The following is a 16,274-nucleotide window of genomic DNA, read 5'->3' as shown; positions in this document are numbered from 1 at the left end:
CCATGGATTTTAATACCTATTCTGAATTTTTCTTTTGTTTCTTGCTCAATATACAGATTGAATAACATCGGGGGGAGCTACAACCCTGTCTCACTCCCTTCCCAACCACTGCTTTCCTTTCATACCCCTCGACTCTTATGACTGCCATCTGGTTTCTGTACAAATTGTAAATAGCCTTTTGCTCCCTGTATTTTAGCCCTGCCACCTTTAGAATTTGAAAGAGAGTAGCTTTCTCTAAGTCTACAAATGCTAGAAATGTAGGTTTGCCTTTCCTTAATCTTTCTTCTAAGATAAGTCGTAAGGTCAGTATTGCCTCATGTGTTCCAATATTTCTACGGAATCCAAATTGGTCTTACCCGAGGTCAGGTTCTACTAGTTTTTCCATTCGTCTGTAAAGAATTCACATTAGTATTTTGCAGCTGTGACGTATTAAACTGATAGTTCGGTAATTTTCACATCTGTCAACACTTGCTTTCTTTGGAATTGGAATTATTCTATTCTTCTTGAGGTCTGAGGGTATTTCACCTGTCTCGTATATCTTGCTCACCAGATGGTAGAGTTTTGTTAGGACTGACTCTCCCAAGGCTGTCAGTAGTTCTAATGGAATATTGTCTACTCCCGGGGCCTTGTTTCGACTCAGGTCTTTCAGTGCTCTGTCAAACTCTTCACACAGTATCATATCTCCCATTTATCTTAATCTATATCCTCTTCCATTTCCATAATATTGTCCTCAAGTACATCGCCCTTGTATAGACCCTCTATATACTCCTTCCACCTTTCTGCTTTCCCTTCATTGCTTAGAACTGGGTTTCCATCTGAGCTCTTGATATTCATACAAGTGGTTCTCTTTTCTCCAAAGATCTCTTTAATTTTCCTGTAGGCAGTATCTATCTTACCCCTGGTGAGATAAGCCTCTACATCGTTTTACATTTGTCCTCTAGCCATCCCTGCTTAGCCTTTTTGCACTTCCTGTCTATCTCATTTTTGAGGCGTTTGTTTTCCTTTTTGCCTGCTTCATGTAGTGCATTTTATTTTACATTACTGTAGTAACGCAGTTTTTGAAGGAGTGGGACAGTATTGCATGAGATACATTAGATTTGTGTAGTTGGTGCCCCACAGTTCGTAAACATTTAAATCTAAGAACAGAACTTTATTCACTACCAGTTTCCATCTAAATGATAAATTAAGTAACATAAAATTATTAAAGCAACCTATATGTTATGCTGGCAACAATCAGAGCAAAATGCCTCGGACCTTTGGAGGTGACGGAGTCCCACCTCTAACTGACAAACCAGGGACTCCTAAGATATGACTTGGCAAACAAAGGGTAATGAGATGGGGAGCTACTAATATCAATGGGGGCTACTCTGGGAAGAAGGTGGAGCTGGCAGAGGCTACAAGTACGATGGGGCTGGACGTTTTAGCTGTTAGTGACATTCGGGTAAGGGGTGAGAAAGAAGAGGAAGTGGGAGAATACAAGGTCTACCTGTCAGGAGTCAAAGCAGGTATAGCACAATGGGGTGTAGGGCTTTACATCAGGAAAGAAATGGAACCCAGCGTAGTTGCAATAAGGTATGTAAACGAACGACTGATGTGGATAGATTTGACAGTGTCTAGCAAGAAAATTACGGTAGGATTGTGTCAGTATATTCGCATTGTGAAGGGACAGATCAAGATAAGATGGATAGTTTTTATGAGGCACTCAGTGATGTAGTTGTTAGAGTAAAGGACAAGGACAGTGTTCTGCTCGTGGATGATTTTAATGCCAGGATTGGAAATCGAACAGAAGGGTATGAAAAGGTTATGGGTAAATTTGGAGAGGATATGGAGGCCAACAGGAACGGGAAACAACTCTTGGATTTCTGTGCCAGTATGGGCTTAGTAATCACAAACTCCTTTTTTAAACATAAGAACATTCACCGGTATACTTGGGAAGGCAGGGGAACCAGATCTGTCATTGACTATATAATAACAGATCAGGAATTCAGGAAGGCTGTGAGGGACACACGTGTATTCAGGTGATTGTTTGATGACACTGATCATTATTTAATCTGCAGGGAAATTGGGATTGTGAGGCCGAAAGTGCAGGAGGTCAGGTCCATATGTAGGAGGATAAGAGTGGAGAAACTTCAGGATAAGGAAATCAGGCACAAGTACATAACAGCGATCTCAGAAAGGTACCAGTTAGTTGAATGTAGTCAATTACAGTCATTGGAAAAGGAATGGACAAGGTACAGTACTAGAAGTGGCTAAAGAATGTCTTGGAACAGTAGTGTGTAAAAGTAGGATGAAGCAAACAGCTTGGTGGAATGATACAGTCAAGGCAGCCTGTAAAAGGAAAAAGAAGGCGTATCAAAAATGGCTACATACCAGAACCCACGTAGACAGAGAAAGTTATGTTGAAGTTTTTTTTTTTTTTTTTTTTCCCCCCCCTCCATACCAGAACCCACGTAGACAGAGAACATTTCATTCCCTCCCTTATGGGGAGGGCGGGCGTTTTTAGAGCTTGCTATTTGCTCTTTTTCGGCCGATGGTGTTTAATACAATTTTTGCTTTTTAGAGTTACATTTGCTTGCAATTGTGCCAAGCATTATTATTCTGGTATAATATGGATTTTACATTATTATTTATGAACAATACATGGTTTGTACTATTTTGATATTCAGGAGATATTTATAAAGTTCTTTTAGGAGACATATAGTTAAGTGTTTAAAAAGAGATAAATGAATAAATTAGGGTATAAGAAAAAAATATATATAAGTTTAACAAAAACATAATGATAAAGAAAAAAATATGTAAGTTAAACAAAAACATAATAAGTTTAGCAAAGACATATAAGTTGTAGGAAAACATATAGATTAGAAAGAAACATATAAATTTAGATAAATGAATAAATTAGGGTATAAGAAGAAAAAAAAATTATGAGTTTAACAAAAACATAATGATAGAAAAAATATAAGTTCAACAAAAACATAGTAAGTTTAGCAAAAGCATATTAGTTGAAGAAATACATATGGTTAGAAAGAAACATATAAATTTAAGAAAAAAAACTTGTAAATTTAAGAGGGTCATATAACTATGAGAGTCATATAATTAAGAAGAAGACATATATTGAGGAGGGGAGTGTGTCTATTCAGGTTTTCGTTTTATTGCTATTGCTTGTTTGTGTATGTGATCGTTTCGTTGTGGTGTGTGTGCGTATGTGTGTGTGTGTGTGTGTGTGTGTGTGTGTGTGTGTGTGTGTGTGTGTAGGGCCGTTGCCTACATCCTGGCGTCGAGGTGGGGGGGGACAGTGGGTGCCGCTTACGAGTGGGGTCATGGTGGGAGCGAGGTCGGGGAAATGGGATGTCGTATTTTGTGCCACTGTTCATGCTGGTTGGATGTATTTGAACTTAGGGCGCCTCCTTTCCCGGATTTGAGAGGTCAGCAAGTCTTCCATGTCTGGTCGTTTCGTCAGTATGTGTTTGCCGTAGTTGGCGCGTAGTTTCGTTAGTTGAGTTTGTAACGGTTCTATGTTTGTGATGTCATACACGTCGTTGCTCGGTGTCTGGGGGGGGGGGGGGGGGGGGGAGTTTGGTGATGCTGCGAAGTAGTCTTCTTTCGGTTCTGTAGAGTCTGTCTGTCTGGCTCTTCGCCAGACCAGCCAGGGGTGCGGCTGCATACTCCATGACGGGCGGACGAAGAAGAAAGAAACAAAGCCAAACAGATAATTGCAGCATCCAAGAAGAAATCGTGGGAAGACTTTGAAAACAGGTTGGAGACTATGGGTCAAGCTGCTGGAAAACCATTCTGGAGTGTAATTAGCAGTCTTCGAAAGGGAAGTAAGAAGGAAATGACAAGTATTTTGGACAGGTCAGGAAAACTGCTGGTGAATCCTGTGGATGCCTTGGGCAGATGGAGGGAATATTTTGAAGAGTTGCTCAATGTAGGTGAAAATGCAGTCAGTAATGTTTCAGATTCCGAGGCAGAATGGTATAGGAATGATGATGGAAATAGGATCACATTTGAGGAAGTGGAAAAAATGGTCAATAGATTGCAGTGCAATAAAGCGGCTGGGGTGGATGAAATTAAGTCGGAACTCATTAAATACAGTGGAATGTCAGGTCTTAAATGGCTACACAGGATAATTGAAATGGCCTGGGAGTCGGGACAGGTTCCATCAGACTGGACAAAAGCAGTAATCACACCAATCTTTAAACATGGAAACAGAAAAGATTGTAACAACTACAGAGGTATCTCTTTAATCAGCGTTGTGGGTAAAATCTTCTCAGGTATTGTTGAAAGGAAAGTGCGAGTATTAGTTGAGGACCAATTAGATGAAAATCAGTGTGGGTTTAGGCCTCTTAGAGGTTGTCAGGACCAGATCTTCAGCTTACGGCAAATAATGGAGAAGTGTTATGAGTGGAACAGGGAATTGTATCTATGCTTTATAGATCTAGAAAAGGCATATGACCGGGTTCCTAGGAGGAAGTTATTGTCTGTTCTACAAGATTATGGAATAGGAGGCAAACTTTTGCAAGCAATTAAAGGTCTTTACATGGATAGTCAGGCAGCAGTTAGAGTTGACAGTAAATTGAGTTCATGGTTCAGAGTAGTTTCAGGGGTAAGACAAGGCTGCAACCTGTCTCCACTGTTGTTCATATTATTTATGGATCATATGTTGAAAACAATGGGCTGGCTGGGTGAGATTAAGATATGTGAACACAAAATAAGCAGTCTTGCATATGCGGATGACTTAGTTGTGATGGCAGATTCGATTGAAAGTTTTCAAAGTAATATTTCAGAGCTAGATCAGAAATGTAAGGACTATGGTATGAAGATTAGCATCTCCAAAACGAAAATAATGTCAGTGGGAAGGAAATATAAACGGATTGAGTGCCAAATAGGAGGAACAAAGTTAGAACAGGTGGACGGTTTCAAGTACTTAGGATGCATATTCTCACAGGATGGCAACATAGTGAAAGAACTGGAAGCGAGGTGTAGCAAAGCTAATGCAGTGAGCGCTCAGCTACGATCTACTCTCTTCTGCAAGAAGGAAGTCAGTACCAAGACTTAAGTTATCTGTACACCGTTCAATCTTTCGACCAACTTTGTTGTATGGGAGCGAAAGCTGGGTGGATTCAGGTTACCTTATCAACAAGATTGAGGTTACGGATATGAAAGTAGCTAGGATGATTGCAGATACTAGTAGATGGGAACAATGGCAGGAGGGTGTCCACAAGGAGGAAATCAAAGAAAAACTGGGAATGAACTCTATAGATGTAGCAGTCAGGGCGAACAGGCTTAGATGGTGGGGTCATGTTACACGCATGGGAGAAGCAAGGTTACCCAAGAGACTCATGGATTCAGCAGTAGAGGGTAGGAGGAGTCGGGGCAGACTGAGGAGAAGGTACCTGGATTCGGTTAAGAATGATTTTGAAGTAATAGGTTTAACATCAGAAGAGGCACCAATGTTAGCACTGAATAGGGGATCATGGAGGAACTGTATAAGGGGGGCTATGCTCCAGACTGAACGCTGAAAGGCATAATCAGTCTTAAATGATGATGATGATGATGATTATGACCTATATGTTACCATGGGAGACAGGTTTGTTTTTGTCAGTTTCGATTATATTTTTTGCCATTTTTCTATTATTTCCTGCCAACTTTTGTGTTATTTTTTGTCATTATTGATGTTAGTTTATGACAGGTCTTTTGTAAAGTACAGGATGTTCCATATTTTTGTTTTCTTTCATTCCAGGAACATAAAAGACCCTCTTTGCCACGTCAGTATTTACAGATGTTATGAAACTTCCTGGTTGATTAAGACTGCATCTCGGATCTAGAGACTATTTTTTTTTTTTTTTTTTTTTTTTTTTTTTTTTTTTTTTTTTTTTTTTTTTTTTTTTTTTGCGGGCAAGTTCTCTACTGAGAAGTATCATATCAGTGCACACTCCACTGCAGAGTGAAAATTTCATTCTGGAAGCATCCCCCAGGCTGTTGCTAATCCATGCCTCCACAGTATCCTTTTTTCCAGAAGTGCTAATCTTGCACGTTACATAGGAGGGCTTCTGTGAAGTTTGGAAAGTAGGAGACAAGGTACTGGCAGAAGTAAAGCTGTGAGAGTCATGTTTGGGTTGCTCAGTTGGTAGGGCACTTTGACTTAGAAAGGTGAAGGTCCCAAGATCGAGTCTCAGTCTGGCACACGGTTTTAATCTGCCAGAAAGTTTCATAACAGTGTGCACTCCACTGCAGAGTGAAAATTTCATTCTGGAAACAGAGTTAATCATTATTATGGTTGAATGGAGAATCTAGGACTGTGAACACACACTTGCTTGGATCTGTGGTCATAAGACTTAGCCTAGTTTGAAGGTGCAATCCAGTGTATTTCAGCATTTCCTCCACATATGGCTGAAGTATTTGTTCTTTAATATCCCCAAACGCTTGCTGGTTTCGTCCATAAAAAATACTTTTTCCATTGATAATGAAACTATCTTCAAACTTGTTTAACATGGAATAGAAGTAATTGTGGAATCTGGTAATTAAAACTGTTGCTTGAGTGGAGTTCATTGTAAGTAGTGAATTTTAATTTGACATCACATCTACAGCCATAGTTCTTTATGCAGAAAATGAAGTGTCATTTTAACATTATATGCATACTTAAGCCTTTGTTTTTAAAAAAAAGAAAATTCAGTTACGAATATTAGTAAACTAATGCTCTCACATACAGAACACACTTTATCATTAGTACTTCACACTGCCAACTTACATGTCGTTTTGTAAAAGATGCCAATTTTGGGCTATGTTCCAAAATTGCTGATTTCACATTATCTTTCATGCAAAAATTTACTATCTATAGGTGTTACTGTCAATGTGGTGCCAATATAACTATGGAGTTAACATAATTTTGTTATACTGCCAGTCCCAGTCTCATAAGTAGTTTTTTCAGGTATTTTTCTTCTAGTTATTGTAAGGTTATTTGATTAATCAATGCAGCTTTAAGCATCCAGTCAGATTTTAACAGTATGGCTGTAGGGGTGTTTCCTTGAAATGCTGGTAATTAGTGTTTTTTTTATCCCCCACACATTTAACTTCCTTGCTTGAATATCAACATGTGAAATGAGTTCTCATGTTGTCATAATTATTCCTTCGTACTACCTGTGTGTGTGTGTGTGTGTGTGTGTGGTGTGTGTGTGTGTGTGTGTGTGTGTGTGTGTGCGCGCGCGCGCACGCTAGAGCTTTGGTACTAGTGGGTTTCGCCTGTGTGGTGGGAAGCAACAGTTAGCCATATAGACTAATAACTACACTGTGGACCTTTGGGTTAAAACTAGTTCTTTTCCTGAGTTAGTAGTTGCAAATAAATTGTACTTAGGCATTTCATGACTAATCAAACACAAACTTATTTATTTTATATCAACTAAACAGCTTATTTTGACGTAAACTTGTATTTTAGGCTATTTTAGTTTTCAGATCCCCTGGCTACAATTGTGTGGATTAACTTTTACTGTGTCTTAGCCCCAACAGAGGCATTTTTCCCAGTGGTAACCTGATGTATACATTTGTGAATGTTCAACCTTTTCATCATGTGTAGCTGTTGGGCATCACTATGAAAATATCAGTGTAGCAATGCACAGCAGAGTGTGATAACCAGAATACATGGATGTGGTTGGTTCAGTATATTCCACTGTATAACTGAGTACTGTTATTGTTATTTTGCAAGGTAATTATTGAATTATCATTTTACTGTTAATTGCAGTGGAGAATATTTTGTAATTAGTTATTTTAATCCATGAAATGAAGCCAAGTGTACAAAGTATGCTTTGAAAACAGGTACATATTTCTGTATAAATCTTGCATCTGAAATCATGATGAAATCACCTAGGAGCATTACCACATAAAGAAAAATTTTCCTTCCTCCAGAAAAAATTCAGATATAAAAGGGTTAAAATCCTAAAAGGAACCTATTAATGTAGTATAACATAAAATTCTTAAATTTAAAAGATTAGAATTGCGTACAAGAATTGAGGAAACAAAGATATTCATAGGCCTCGAAAAGACCTCATATGGGAAAAAAATGTTATTGGGGTTTGGTCCAGATTCCTGCAGTCGACAGGAGAGAGCTGAGCAGTATGCGGTGGTGGGATCCTAGTCACACTCGAGACTGCCAAGAAAATATTGTTGCCAATAAAACATTTATTAGGCAGTAATACAGACTAGTCCTCCAAAACCCCACCCCACAGCCGAGCCGGCTGAATAGCACCTTGTCAGCAGCGGAAGGCCAACTTGCAATCATCTTGCAGTGTTGCCAGAACAGCGATGCTGTAGGTGGTGGCTGCTACATCACGCTCAGCTGCAGAATGTGGTGGCCTCCAGCTCTGCGTATCAGTCTCCAAAGTGCTCTCATGGATGTCGAAGATGTGCACTCGAGAGTCTCGACCCAGGTCCGACTGAAGTACTCGCTGCCACACAGGAGTGGGCTTGCAGTTGTCTGTTTCTTCTTTGTTCCAAAAGGCTTCACATTTTGTACTGCAGATGCTGCTGGTATCTGTGGTAATGCATCAACAGCACTCTTACATGACTTAATACGTCTCACATGAATAATCAAAGTCTTCGTTGGTACCTGTATTTTAACACTGACAGGTGATGGCATTTCCACCATTTCTTTGTCCATGGTATTGGGTCAGGAACGTTTTTGTTTTGCCTTTTGGTGTGTATGGGTTCGTTACTAACGCTCATTGGCCAGCCTCGTAAGGTGGTAACTTCCTTACGTGTTGTCCTATCTGAACTTGTCATTCTAGGGCTGTATTTGCACAGTTCACTTGTTGCCAAATGTCTCATAATTTTGTGGCAAACTTTTGTACTGATTCAAAGTTGGATCCAAGCTTCAGTTGAATCACTCTGAAAGATGAAGATATTTTTCACCCATATATTACCTTATGTGGTGAAAGACCAGTAGCCGTATGGACTGCAGAATTGTACATAGCATTTACAAAATTTAGATATACATTACAGTTTTCATGATTATTGCTAATGTAGTTGCTCAGCATCTTTGAAATTGTGCGATGAACTCCGTGTTCTCCCATTGGCTTGAGAGTGGCAGCGGGGGTAGGGGTGGGGGATGTTTGTAGTTTGAGAATTTGAAGCACCCGACACAGTTGCTTCTTAAGATCAGACATGAAACTTGTACCCTGGCTGTAATTAAAGTGTCTGGAATGGCAAATGTAAGCAACCAGTTATTTACTAATACTTGAGCAACTGTACTTGCTTTTTGGTCAGGAATTGCAACCATTACTGTGTAACTTGAGAAGTAAATTATAGTCAATATACAGGGTGTTACAAAAAGGTACGGCCAAACTTTCAGGAAACATTCCTCACACACAAATAAAGAAAATATGTTATGTGGACATGTGTCCAGAAACGCTTACTTTCCATGTTAGAGCTCATTTTATTACTTCTATTCAAATCACATTAATCATGGAATGGAAACACACAGTAACAGAATGTACCAGCATGACTTCAAACACTTTGTTACAGGAAATGTTCAAAATCTCCTCCATTAGCGAGGATACATGCATCCACCCTCCATCGCATGGAATCCCTGATGCACTGATGCAGCCCTGGAGAATGGCGTATTGTATCACAGCCGTCCACAATACGAGCACGAAGAGTCTCTACATTTGGCACCGGGGTTGCGTAGACAAGAGCTTTCAAATGGCCCCATAAATGAAAGTCAAGAGGGTTGAGGTCAGGAGAGTGTGGAGGCCATAGAATTGGTCCACCTCTACCAATCCATCGGTCACCAAATCTGTTGTTGAGAAGCGTACGAACACTTTGACTGAAATGTGCAGGAGCTCCATCGTGCATGAACCACATGTTGCGTCGTACTTGTAAAGGCACATGTTCTAGCAGCACAGGTAGAGTATCCCGTATGAAATCATGATAACATGCTCCATTGAGTGTAGGTGGAAGAACATGGGGCCCAATCAAGACATCACCAACAATGCCTGCCCAAACGTTCACAGAAAATATGTGTTGATGACATGATTGCACAATTGCATGCGGATTCTCGTCAGCCCACACAAATTGATTGTGAAAATTTACAATTTGATCACGTTGGAATGAAGCCTCATCCGTAAAGAGAACATTTGCACTGAAATGAGGATTGCCACATTGCTGGATGAACCATTCACAGAAGTGTACCCGTGGAGGCCAATCAGCTGCTGATAGTGCCTGCACACGCTGTACATGGTACAGAAACAACTGGTTCTCCCGTAGCACTCTCCATACAGTGACGTGGTCAACGTTACCTTGTACAGCAGCAACTTCTCTGACGCTGACATTAGGGTTATTGTCAACTGCACAAAGAATTGCCTTGTCCATTGCAGGTGTCCTCGCCGTTCTAGGTCTTCCCCAGTCGCGAGTCATAGCCTGGAATGTTCCGTGCTCCCTAAGACGCCGATCAATTGCTTCGAACGTCTTCCTGTCGGGACACCTTTGTTCTGGAAATCTGTCTCGATACAAACGTACCGCACCACGGCTATTGCCCCGTGCTAATCCATACATCAAATGGGCATCTGCCAACTCCGCATTTGTAAACATTGTGCTGACTGCAAAACCACGTTCGTGATGAGCACTAACCTGTTGATGCTACGTACTGATATGCTTGATGCTAGTACTGTAGAGCAATGAGTCGCATGTCAACACAAGCACCGAAGTCAACATTACCTTCCTTCAATTGGGCCAACTGGTGGTGAATCGAGGAAGTGCAGTACATACTGATGAAACTAAAATGAGCTCTAACATGGAAATTAAGCATTTCCGGACACATGTCCACATAACATCTTTTCTTTATTTGTGTGTGAGGAATGTTTCCTGAAAGTTTGGCCGTACCTTTTTGTAACACCCTGTATATTTCCTGATGGTCTTTTCAATGAACCTAAAATGTCCACTCCAAGCATTTCAAAAGATTTAGATGCTTCCAGTAGACACCACAGAATCAGTTGTTGGCTAAGATCAGCTCGTTGCACCCTGGGTATACTGTTCCTGACAAATTACTAGACATCTCATGTTCTAGTCCTCAACCAAATTTTTTTGGCAATTCATCTATCAATTCTCTTCCCCCACCATGGCCTGACAACATACAATCATGTGCTTGTGCCAAGACTTCATTACAGAAAGCTACAGGTACTACCACTTGTAATCCACACTTTGTTGTTCTGCATGGCAAGCCATTATGTGTCACAAACTGAGGTAGCAACTTGAATTGTTGATTGTTAGCATCAGCAACTTGAGCCTTTCACCATTCAGCAACGCTTCTGCACAGCATTTGTAGAATTGCAGTTTTTCTATTCAAACTGTCATTGTTAGCATGCCTTCTTCCTGGCGTCTGTATTACCTCGTAATGAAATTCACTAAAACAGAGTTCCCACGTTGTTAACCTGCTGTAAGGGTCCTTAAGTCCTAATTACCATTTGAGAGCAGTGTGATCCATCATGACCTAAACTTCTGCCTATGTAAATAATAGCAGAAGTCCATCATACTGTAGATTACTGCTACCACCGCCTTCTCAGTCATGGTATAATTTTGCTATGCTTTGTTCAACTGTTGGGATGTGTACACTATGGGATACTCTTTTCCATCTGTAATCTGTTGTAGGAAAACCTCCAGTATTGTATTGCTTGCATAAAAAAAAAAACAGAATAAATTCTTTTTCAAAATTGGGGAATATCAAAACTGGATCCGTATCAATGCTTAGCATTAGTTGTGTTGTTCTCAGTCTTGAGTACCTCTTCCAACCATCGTTCATGCTCATCCATGTCCTTTGAAAACACTATTATGTCAGCCAGATAGGTCAAACATTGTTTTGGTTCAGTCCCCTAAGTACACCATCCAATAATCTATGAAAGGTGGTAGAAGTATTCTAGAGTCCAAATGGCATTCAATGATATTGGAAAAAAACCCTGGGATGGAAAAAGCTGTCTTTGGTTGATCCTATGGTGCTCTATTTGGTGATCTCCATTGTTTAAATCCATTGTGGATAAATAGTTAGACAGATCCAAATTTTCGAGAGTCTCTGTTATGTTTGATATCAGCTATGCATCGGTGATCATTTGTGCATTGAGGTATCAATAGTCACAGCAAAATGTGTAATTTTTAGTGCCATCTAGTGACTTTTTTGGACCAAAATTAAGGGTGCCTCCCCAACAGCTATGTCTATACTCAGTAATGCTGTTAGCTAGCTGCTGGTTGATAAATTATTCCACTATCGGTTGCATACATTGTGGAACTTGATATGGGTTCTTGTACACTGGACCATTATTTCCTGCTGGTATTCAGTGTTGTGTGGGTAGTGTTGCTTGTTAATGGACCAATCAGATTAAACAAATCCACAAACAAAACTAATAAAGCTTCCATTGCTTTTCTATCATTTCCCTGTAAATGTCTCAGTTTGACAAGGAATGCAGATTCATTGATGGTTTCCTTGCAGCAGAGGTCCTCACTTGACCTATCAAAGTCATATTTTTCCAAAACATCCAAATTATCTGTTAGTCAACCATTTGACAGACTTACTTCGTTCTTGCTAAAATTATCAAGACTAACTGGAATCATAAAATCTCCTTCCACATCACTGACGCATACTATATTTCTGTGCACAAAAAGGTTTGACTTACCCAGTTCTTCATTAATTTCCAATAGCTCTACAACATATAATAAATCCTTAGGTAGATCAATATCAATGCTCACCCAGATCAACTTACCTGTACCTTGTGGTATTGTATCCCATGAACTGATCTTTAATGCCTGTGTCTGCAGTTTATTGGGTATCACCTTCATAATCGATGAACCTTGCAACAGCGCAACACTTATAGCAGCTGCTCTTAGCATAAACAATGTCCCACCAAGTTTGGTTGTACACTGCAGTTTATCTTAAGAAAGAAATTCGAGTCCCAGGATTGCACAGTACTGCTCGCCAACACGCAGCAATGCTTCTACGTGCTCTCAGAAACGTGAAGTCCCAACATTAAAATTGAACAACGTCATCCTCAATGACTTCACTTCATTATTACCTACTCCCCATAACCTACACCATGATGACCACAGTCTCTCTCTCCTCAAGAGATTCAGACTGACTCCTGACATAAGAGCCCCTGTGTTCACTGGAAATTTTGGTTCTGTAGTAATTACTTTGTCTAGCAAACAACACTCTGTCTCTGCATAAATTTCTGCAGTCTTGCATTCAGCTGGGAATGCCACCCGATGGTTGAGGAAACCCCATTCACGTTTAACAACTGATTATTAGGATGCTGTTTGTCCCATGCTTTCTTCCGACAATCATGTGCTTCACGGCCCACCTCCCCACATTCATAACAATCAGGCTGTTGACATGGTTTCCTGATGTGGCCCATGCACTCACATCTAAAACACCTCACTTCAAAAGAAAAAACATCATGATCACTCTGTCTTTGTATAGCAACGTCAATCTCCTCCAACACTGTAACAATCCTAATGGCAGCAGATAAACACTTGGGTTCTCAATTCTGACCTTTTTGACATATCAGCAGAAATACCTCTTAGAAACATATTCAGAACCCTATTCTCCACCTCATGCAGAATCACTATATCAGCCTCTGCATTCAAAGTTAGTTCATATGTTTTTCCTAATCTGGTCACAGAAGGATTCCATTGATTCACCATACTTCTGCGATTGTCCATTTATTTTTTCCATAAAATAATTCATGTTGTTTTCTACTTACGATAACACTGTATTAGACCACTTTCCAACTCATCAAAGTTACTGAGGATCTCACGGTACATAATGTATATTTTCATTTCACCCACTAAACTTAATCTAGTTATATTCAGGAATGTTTCTTCTGACCATTTTTCCAGTTTGGCGGCAGCCTTTTATGTCACTAGTAAAAACAGATACATCCAGCTTTCACTTGCTTCGTTCAAGAGTTGCTGCTCATGTTTCTGGCATTTGTGTAAACTCCATCTGTCGTGATAACCAGAAAGCAAGGAAATTGCACCCACAATTGGCAAAAAATAAGCAAATAAACAGGTAGCTGACACAGCTTGAAGCAAAAGCAAGTCATTCCCAGATAAGTTACAGTACAGATGCCTCACTGGCTGCAAGTAAACTTCTCTAATGCTCCCACATAATTGAGACAAGTCTGTAGGTTCCTGTGGTTTAACAGATGACACTTTTTAAAGTACTGTGAAGTCCCTATGGCTCAACATGACCATAAGAAAATACAGAACAAGAAAGTAAACAAATATCACTCACTCACTCACATCACATTGATACAAACTTTAACTCATAACTGTTGACCTTACATCAGAGCTGCATAGGCAGTTGACTGCTGCTGTCCTAGATGTGTGGGTGTGGCACCAGGTGTAGATGTCTCTATCATTGGCTACCACTTGCTGACACCAGATACAGGGGTCCAGTCCAAGACTTCTACAGTCATCAGTAAAGAGCCGGACAGGATGCAGTGGTGAGATCCTAGTTACACTCAAGCACGCCAAGAAAATATCATTAACAATAACACATTTATTAGGCTGTAATAAAGGATTGTCATTAGGCTGCAATAAAGGATTATCTTCCAAAGTGCAGAACCGGTGGAGTAGTATGTCATCAGTGGCAGAAGGGTGGCTCGTTCTCATCTTGCAGTATCTCCAGCACAGCAAAGCATCGGGCTGTGGATGCTACATCACGAGCAGTGGTCAACCACAGTATCCAGCAGCCTCCAGCTCTGCATATCGATCTCCAAAGTGCTCTCGTGGCCGTGGAAGAACTGCACTCAGGAGTCTCGACCCAGGTCCACTTGAAGTACTTTCTGGCATGCAGAGAGCATATGCCTGCCGCCCCCCCCCCCCCCCCCAATCCAATTGTTTAGGAGATGGCAGCATCAGTGTCTGCCACAGGAATGGGATGAGCAGCAGCAGTGCGGTCCGGAAAGCATGCAGGTCAAACCTCCAGTAGGCCTGTAGGGTGATGGCGGCCTCTATGCCTCATCAGTGCTGAGTCAGAAGTTGGCAGTGCAGCTGGCAGCAGCAGTAGCATGCACTGCCAGCAGCAGTAGCAGAATCCTTCCAGCCGTACTTGAGGTTCCGTACACAATCGAAGACAGCTAGGTGTGCTGAGGGTCGATCTCCATAGCCTTTCCTCACACTTGATAGTTGCAACTGACACAAGGGCTGAGTCTACGCACTGGGCAGCCATTAATCAGCAATCAGCAACGAGACATTTGTTAAGAAGGATGGGGTATTTATGATGGCGCTTCCTGTGCACTCTGCAGCTGTGGAGATGGCTATGATGTCATGTGTTCTGTTTTTTTCTCCTAGTGACTTCAAACTTTCACAGCTTCACCTTTCAGAGGCTCTTTTTTACTGGCTTGACACCTCAACACTTATTGTCGCATTGTTCCCAGCCTTTCTTACGAAACTCCGCTTTGTCACCAGTATGATGGTATCTCTCAGCTTCTATGATTTCATTATGCTTCACTTGCAGACTTGGGTGCTTGGTCATTCTCCCGTGTTGCAATAGCTTCCACGTTGCTGCAATTCACTTCCATGTTGCTGCAATTCGCTCAGCATTTCTCTGTGGCTGCCAGTGTGCTGATTATCAACAAAGGCAGTTTGGCTTCTGGGAACTGTCAAGGTAGAACTTGGATGAATTTATAGGGACCAAGGGGGTTGTTATCTTGGGGCATAACAACACATACACAAAGGGAGAGATAATCCTTTCACAGTTACAGTAATACATGTATGCCCAGCACGTAGAGTGCCCAGACAGCTACGGATGTACATGTGAGTCTAGTACATGGAATGCCCAGAGAGCTGTAGGGATTCGTATATGCCTGGCAGGCAGGAAGGCCTGACAGCTAAGGGCATTTATGCATACCTGGAAGTGCGAGCAGGTAAATGTCCACAATAAAATGGCAACACATTGTTGTCCATGTTTCATCAATGCTGCCAATGCCGTCATTATCTTTTCTTCTTTGTAATGTCAGAAAGTGCTACAACTTTCACCTGCTCCTGGTTCTGTTCTGCTTATAAGTTGATTGAATAGATACAGTTTGGTTTCCTATTGTACACAAACACACATATATATAATATGTAGTGTAAGAATTATCCTAATGAACTGAGGTATCAGATGTTACAAAAGGAGAACAGTGCAACATATACTTGTGGTTTCTCAGTAACACTCCCGGCCACACAGATCAGAAAACAGCACGCATGGCCGATTAACAGTAATTTGATTTTATAATCTATAAAATGCACATGGTACA

Source organism: Schistocerca cancellata, chromosome 3 (genome assembly GCF_023864275.1).
Source record: "Schistocerca cancellata isolate TAMUIC-IGC-003103 chromosome 3, iqSchCanc2.1, whole genome shotgun sequence".
NCBI lineage: Eukaryota > Metazoa > Arthropoda > Insecta > Orthoptera > Acrididae > Schistocerca > Schistocerca cancellata.
Note: the sequence above shows the minus strand (reverse complement) of the source record.